Raw genomic sequence first — 8,471 nt, 5'->3', positions numbered from 1 at the left:
AGCAGGATATCATTAACCGTTCGGCGGTAAAGTTCATCACTCATCAACACATACTTGAAAGCTGTTCGCCGAATGTTCTTATCTGTCCTGATATTGGGATTTTGCAAATAATTAAGTATAGGTGTCCTCCAATCACTTGTATCGGCTTCATTGTCAGCCGAATCGATTAAGAGAACCCTTCTGGTAACCTCGGACGGTCCGGCGTCAACACGCGGACGGTCCGCGACCTGGGAATTTGGCTCTGCACTGGTTATCAGATTTTCAGTTTTGTGAAATTTCCCTCTCTTTATCCGATAACCCGATGCATCTTGTGCCAAGTCGTTAGCTCTATGATTCTCAACTCTAGAGATATGCCGAATACTGAATTCGTCAAAAGAATGGATTATGCTCCAACATTTCTCAAGATAGCTATTTAGAGTACCATCAAGACATTGATATTCTTCTAACACTTGTTGGACAACCAGCTGAGAATCACCAAATACCTTCACATGTTTTACTCCCATACCATTTAAAAGTTCTAAACCGAATAGGAGGGCCTCATATTCGGCTTGATTATTAGTGCAATACGTTTTCAATCGGCTAGAGAAGTCAAAGGAGACATTACTTGGTGAAACAAGCACAATGCCAATTCCTTGCCCTTCATTGCAAACCGATCCATCAAAATATAAAGTCCAAGGAGTAATAGTGAGGTATGATATGTCTAGTTCATGAATATCATTAACCCGATGTTCTACAATAAAATCCGCTACGACTTGGCCTTTCATAGATTTCAATGGTTCATAAGCCAAGTCATATTCTATGAGTGCATAAGCCCACTTACCAATTCTACCACTCATAATTGGGTTATGCAACATGTACTTGATTACATCGGCTTGACCAGAAACAGTGCAATGACTAGACAGTAAATAACATCTACATTTGGTGCATGCATAAAACAAGCATAAGCATAACTTTTCAATAAAAGTGTACCTTGTTTCAGCATCCACCAACCTTCGGCTTAGATATGTCACCACATGCTCCTTCCCCTCAATTTCTTGTGTCAGAACAGCCCCAATAACCTTGTCTTCAGCTGCAATGTATAATCTGAATGGTGCTCCTACTTGTGGTGCTTTTAACACGGGAGCCGAAGACAAGTATTTTTTAATGAGATCAAATGCTTCCTGCTGCTCTGCCCCCCAAGTGAATTCAGCATCATTTTTAAGCCGAAGGATAGGGGTGAAGGCATCAATCTTCCCGGCTAAGTTAGAAATAAACCTTCGTAAATAATTCACCTTGCCGAGAAACCTCTGCACTTCGACCTTACACGTCGGAGGCCCCACATTCCGAATAGACTTGATTCGGTCAGGGTCTATTTCTATACCATGTTCATGGATGACAAATCCTAAAAACTTACCAGCCGACACTCCAAAAGCACATTTACGTGGGTTCATTTTTAAACCATACCAACGCATTTTATCAAAGGCTTTGCGCAAATCAGCTATATGAGAACTAAACTCAGCCGATTTGACTACAATATCATCAATGTAGACTTCCACAGTGTTTCCTAACAACTCATGGAAGATCAGATTCATAGCCCTCTGATAAGTAGCACCAGCATTTTTAAGACCGAATGTCATGACAACCCATTCAAATAAACCAATGAAGCCTGGACATATAAAGGCCGTTTTAGACGCATCTTCTTCGGCCATGAAAATCTGATTATATCCGGCATTACCATCAAGGAAGCTAATAATTCTATTTCCTGATGCATTATTGATTAATGTGTCGGCTATGGGCATGGGATATTCATCTTTAGGAGTTGCTTTATTTAAATTACGAAAATCAATGCATACTCTAAGCTTACCTGACTCCTTCTTCTCCACCGGCACAATATTGGAGACCCACTCTGCGTATCTGCAAGGTCTAATAAAATTAGCTTCTAGCAGCCGGTGGATTTCGTCCTTGATTCGTGGGAGAAGATCTGGACGAAATGTTCTAGCTTTCTGCTTGAAAGGTCTGAAACCAGGCTTAATAGGCAGCCGATGTTCGACAATTTCTCGGCTTAGTCCAGGCATTTCAGTGTAATTCCAAGCAAAACAATCTGAATATTCCTTCAATAGACCGATCATCTCATTTCTAGAATCGGTCTCCAGGGTCTTGTTTACAAAAGTCGGCCTTGGAGTTTTACCATCTCCTATGTCAATCTCCTCCAAAGGATCGGCCGATGTAAACCCCTGTCCTAGTTTATCAAGATCTCTGAATTCCTCTATCATGTCCCCCACAGAGGAATCAGATGATCTTTGTGTGATTGCGGACTTTCCGGTCTCGTGGACCGGATCATCCGTAATACTGTCTTTTCGCTGTGGTAGATGTTCGGTCTTAAAGTCCGAACTCTTTTGTGAAAGACCAGACCATCCGGCCTTGGCGGCCGAACTGTCCGTGACCAAAGACTCATGAACTTTGTGTGTATTCATCATTTAACTTTATTTAGGATTTAGCCGATTCTCCATCGGCTCTAGCATTACAGGAATGAAACCTTTCTTATCTATACTTATGAATTGATAATCAGAAAAGTCTACTCCTGTGAGACATGTAGCAGTCTCATAAGTCCAGAGTACAGGGGCATCGGCCACAGCGATGCAGGCCGATACATCAGCATGTACTTGTTCTATGTCATCGCCTACCCATTGTATCAGTATTTGATGTAATGTAGAAGGTATACATTGATTGGCGTGAATCCAATCTCTGCCTAGGATTAAACTGTAATTTCCTTCTACATCAGCGACGAAGAATGCAGCAGCAAGGGTCTTAGTCCCGATGGTTAATTCAACGGACGTGACTCCCCTGGCTTTGATCGAACTATCAGTCCCAACACCGCTGAGGGTCATGTTGGTCTTGACAAGTTCGTCATCTTGTTTACCTAATTTTCTGTATAATGAATAAGGCATTAGATTTACAGCCGCCCCTCCATCTACCAACATCTTAGCAATCGGTATCCCATCAATGTGGCCGCGCACGAAGAGCGGCTTTAAATGATTTACCGATTCTTTTGGTTTAGTAAAGGCGGCTTCTTTAGGACCAAAATCAAACTGGGAAACAACAGGTTCATCGTCGCCGATAATAGTACAATCGGCAGAAAATGTAATAATATTTACATCCATACCTGGGTGTTCTGGAGAAGCCTCGTAGTCGACCAGGTCTTCTCCCAGCAGGTCGTCCTCTTCCATTGATGTTGTCGTGTCGGTTGAGGCTTCCTGGTGAACGGCGGACGGTCCGCGTGCGGTGGCCGGACGGTCCGCGCCTGGTGCAGGTTGTCCAGAGACTTCCTGGTGAACGGCGGACGGTCCGCGCGTAGGGGCCGGACGGTCCGCGCTTGGTGCAGATTGACTTTCTATTTCTGTGGTCGTTTGTTTTTTCTCAACGACCTTCGGTCTCCATTTCTTTTGCGGTGGCGGGTAAAATGGATGTGTGTCATTAAATGTCTTTTCCGCCTCCTTCTCCTGGCTCTCCTTTGCTCTTAGGCGCTGTAATTTTCTCTTTTGGGATCGTGTCAATCCCGCTGGGCACCATCGAGGCATGGAGTATTTTGGATCAGCTGTTTTGATGGTAGCCGTATCCTTTTCGGTTGTGTTGGCCGATTCACCGAAAATCATCGGTCCTTTATTGTCTCCCTGTATGACAACATCTGCGGTGCCTATTTTGATGATGTCCTTTTTTGTTGTTCTTTGAGTTGCTACAGGCATATGCCCCCCTACCGGATTGGTCGGCCTAGGAGGCCGAGTAGTTCGGTAATCTTGTTGGGCCTGTGCCTGGTGACCTGATTCAGCAGCGCTCAATCGGTCTTGCACTGGCGGCGCCAACCTATCAAAAACGGACGTTTGGGGTGCCCCCCAGGCAGGGTACTGTGGCATCCCAAATGGATATGGTGGCATGCCCCACATTTGATTTGGGACATATGGTGGAGGTAAGTATGTGTATGGATATGGCATAGATGGATAAGGAGGTGGAGGGGTCCATGTCGGCATGTTAGGTCTCAATTGTACAATAGGACCTTTCATTTCTTCCGATTGGTGAGGTGGTCCAATCGGCCTGACCTGACGTTGCTCATGAATGGGTGAGCGGGATCGCTTCGGTGGCCGGTCACTGGGGCCGGCCTTCTTTTTCACATATTTAGACAACAATTGATCGAAAGTTGGGCCAGGCTTGATCAGCCGACCAGCTGCTTTAAATGTATTTGTTTTCCACGTACCTATCTCTGGTCGTCGTGGTTTGAAAGTACGTGGTCGCTGCGAGTCCTGAGTACGGCCGGACCGTCCGCCGGAGCTCTCCGGACCGTCCGGTGGGGTCCCGGACCGTCCGCGCCTACGTGTCGGACCGTCCGGGATACGCAGCACGGGTTCCTGCATCTGTCTCCCTGTCTGCGCTTGCCCCCCAGTGCTGGAGGCTGTGATGGTCACCTTTAGGGTCTCCCCTCCATCGGGAGTCTTCTCGGCTACCACTTTTCTGCAAGAAACTTTATGATCCTCATCGGCCTTTTTAGAATTGCCGATGATTGCCTCTTTGCCTTTGCTTTTATCGGCCGTGTTTGGCCGAACCAGGACTTTCTTGCCCTCAAAGTCGATCACGTTCATTGGAAAGGGCTCTGTATCCACCTGCATTTCCTGAAATTTCAATCGTCCCTCATTAATGGCCGATTGAATCTGTCGTCGGAATACATTACAATCATTAGTGGCATGAGAAAATGAGTTATGCCACTTGCAGTATGCACGACGTTTTAGCTCGTCGGCGGATGGAACAGTGTGATTTATTTTAATATTGCCATTTTTGAGTAATTCGTCAAATATTTTATCACACTTACCAACATTAAACGTAAACTTAACCTCCTCTTGCCGTTTCTTTTGAACCGGCTGCAAGGAGGAACAAGCCGAAGATTTGGCCTGTTTTGGCCAAACCATTTCAGCAGCATATACTTCGGCTGATTCGTCATCTGAGCTACTTTGGTCGCATTCTACTATATGTACGTTGTGACGCATTGTTTTAGCAGTTTCTTTGCTCCGGCTTTCGCAAGCCAAAGCCCTCTGGTGTAACTGTGCTAGTGTAAAAAATTGGATGCCTTCTAATCTCTCTTTTAAATAATATCGTAGACCATTAAAGGCTAATCCTACTAGCTGTTTTTCTGCTAAATGAATTTGAAAGCATCGGTTTCTTGTATCGCGGAATCTCCGGATGTAATCATTAACCGATTCGTCTTTTGTCTGTCGCAATGACACTAAATCTACCAAATCCAATTCATAATCACCGGAGAAAAAATGATCATGAAATTTTTGTTCTAGATCCCCCCATGATGAAATGGAATTAGGAGGCAAAGTGGCATACCATGCAAACGCGGTTCCTGTTAGTGATAATGAAAATAAACGTACGCGAAATGCCTCTGTGTCGGCCAATTCTCCCAATTGTGCTAAGAACTGGCCTATATGTTCGCGTGTGTTTTTCCCTTGATCACCCGAAAATTTTGCGAATTCGGGTATCCTGGTTCCCTGTGGGTATGGGTGGTGATCAAATCGGCTGTCATAAGGTTTCCGATATGATTGCCCCCCAGGGACCATGCTTACTCCGAGCTTATCTCGGAACGCCCCGGCTATTTCTTCCCTTACCATATCAATGGCAGCCGGTGCGAGACTACCAGCTCTCTGGTCAAACATAGGTGGGGTTGGCTGGATATTAGCATGTTGTCTTTCCCCCCATTGGTTTGAGTTATGTGGTGCATTTTCATTTGCCCTATATGGGTCATAGGTTTGATCGTTTCTTTCCGGCCTTCTAGGTGGGGCCGGAAAGCTTTCCTGGGCTTTGGATCCTGAATTAATGGGCTGGTGCATCGCATAGTGTGATGGGAAGTGTTGCTGGGACGGGCGAGGATTCATGTAATAATCCTCCTCAAAATACTCATGCGCGGACTGTCCGGATACGTACCCGGACCGTCCGTGGTTATATGCGGACCGTCCGTCGTTGTATGCGGACCGTCCGACTGGGTAGTTTGGGTTATGTGCCGTGTGTGGTGGCTCGGGCGCATATCTAGGTAACTCATTAAAAATAGGCCCGACTGTTGCTGGCCCGGACGGTCCGCGCTCACGTGCGGACGGTCCGGGCATGTGCAGATCGGCTGGTTTGCTGCCGATTTGCGGTTGCTTAGGGTATGTGTCCATCGGCATCCCATAAAGGGGTTGTGACTGGTCGTGACAACCTGTAGCCGATGTGTTACACGCGTTATCTCCTAACCCAACCTCGTGTGAAGGAAAATTTGCGATGTTAGACTTATCGAATGCACGTACTAGTCTCTTAACATCGCTTTGCATACCCCCTATGATGCTCTGCATTTGTTCACGCTGCTCTTCTACATAATTTCTAAGAGATTGTAGCTCGTTGGTATTACTTACATTGGGGATATCTGGCGTGGGTTGGAGCGAAGCCGGATCCGTCGCCCGATGTCGGACGACCTTGTTGTTCCTGTCCACTTTGAAGTTGGCCAGGAACTTTGCTTTCGCCTCCTGGATCATCCGCTCCTTGTGCTCCTCGAACTGGAGCTGCTCGTCAGCCGGCAAGGTTTCCCAAGTCGGCTCTATGATGTTGCTTGGAGAAATATCAGAGCTATCCCTTGAACCGGCCATTGAGGGCCGATTTGATGAGCTTAGATATGTCGTCCCCAGCGGAGTCGCCAAAAAGTATGTTGACACCTTTTCGGAGGCGCCAATTACTCAAGAGAACCAGCGGCGGTGCTCTCTGCACAGGGGCGGACGGTCCGCGCGCTGGGGCCGGACGGTCCGCGGCCTGGTGCGAGGCGGCGGTGCTTTCTAGTCAGGCGCGGACGGTCCGCGGCACAGGGCCGGACGGTCCGCGACCTGGTGCAGGAGCCCGAGTTCCCTGCCTGATGGCCGGACGGTCCGCGCCCTAGGGCCGGACGGTCCGCGCGTGCGTAGGGGCGGCGGAAGACCGCCGACGGCGCCTGGATCTCGCTCCCGGGAGGGACCCCGTCGGGGAGGAGAGATCCTAGGTGGTGTCTAGGCTCGGGCCGGCCGACCTAGACTCCTCTAATCGACGTAGAGCCGAAGAGAGACGAAGAATTTGGGGATTGGATAGCTAAACCTAAACTAGACTAGAACTACTCCTAGGATAAAATGCGAAATAGAAGTTGTATTGATTCGATTGTTGATGATTACAAATCGGCCGTAGACCTCTCTATTTATAGAGGAGGGGGGTTGGACCCTTTACACAACTGATTCCGAGCTAATCCCGCGAATATAGCTAACAACCGTAGCACAAAACTCGGAACCCTAATCTGTTCTGCGCACGCGCGGACCGTCCGGCCCACAGGCGCGGACCGTCCGGACAGCGGACCGTCCGGCCTCAGGGCCGGACTGTCCGCCGGCTCAAAACCGGTTCGAACACTCGCCTACAAGTTGGTTGTTAACCCACACATGTGTCGTGAGAAATCAACATAAGTCCAACACGATAGGGTGTAGGTCTGTCCCTCTCCTCCGCTTTTCGCCCACCAGTGAGTCGTGAGAAACTACCCAAGCCTAATACAACAGGAAGTCGCATGCTGTGTAACACTACCACTTAGTACCATCCTGGTAGCTAAATGAGAACAAATGACCGAGCGAGTTATAAAAAAGGGATCATGCTCCTTTTTAACTCGTACCTTTTTCAGTCTTTTGGCTAAAATAAAGTGTAATATTTGTTCTTATCAATTTAATATCTGGTATGTGGACTATATGTTCACTTTCATACTCCCTCCATTCTTTTTATTTGTCGTCGTTTAGTTCAAAAATGAACTAGCGGGCGACAAATATTCAAGAATGGAGGAAGTATTAAATTTATTTTTATGGGTATTTTTTGTGTGGAGGGTCCACCACACTAGCTTACCTGGCTCTCGCATGTCGTACAACTGTTGCATTGCTGGTAGGGTTTGGCTTGCCCCAACCAATACCAACAAATATGATTGTGTGTCGTCGTAACGCACAAGCATGATACTAGTACTCTCTATGTCTTATTTGGATACACATGTAGCTTTCTTGTTACATATGTGTTGGAGTAGGTTGACATTGAAATTAATTTAAATTATATCTTGATCCATTTGAAAAAAAAATATTGATTGAATATATAATACGCACCTTAAGATGCCTGAGGCTATAGGCAGTAGACCGTGTATATGGTCGTGCAAAACACTAATTTTGTACTGTTTTTGCACTGTATACCACACTATTTAAGGAGTGGAGTTTCAAGTTTGAAATAGGAGATGTGATGAGTAAGGTTGTTGGAGATAGCCTAAGACTTTGTTTAAATGCACATATATTTGCCTTAATTTATATAAATGATACTGGGCTGATGTGAAATTTAGTTTAAAATCCATGTCAAACCACTCTAACATACATAGATTAAAATGAATATATACATACACGACGCATCTGAACACGTAGTAAGTAGAAGAAAAGCAT

At 46.4% G+C, this 8,471-nt stretch overlaps 1 pseudogene; it reads left to right on the top strand.

Moving 5' to 3' along the window:
* Positions 1-7,671: 7,671 nt before the first annotated feature.
* Positions 7,672-7,843, top strand: LOC111590417 (uncharacterized; annotated as a pseudogene).
* The last annotated feature ends 628 nt before the right edge of the window (positions 7,844-8,471 follow it).

The sequence above is a fragment of the Zea mays genome, chromosome 10, assembly GCF_902167145.1.
Source record: "Zea mays cultivar B73 chromosome 10, Zm-B73-REFERENCE-NAM-5.0, whole genome shotgun sequence".
NCBI lineage: Eukaryota > Viridiplantae > Streptophyta > Magnoliopsida > Poales > Poaceae > Zea > Zea mays.
The sequence above is the reverse complement of the archived record's forward strand: the minus strand, read 5'-3'. Positions and strand labels throughout refer to the sequence as shown.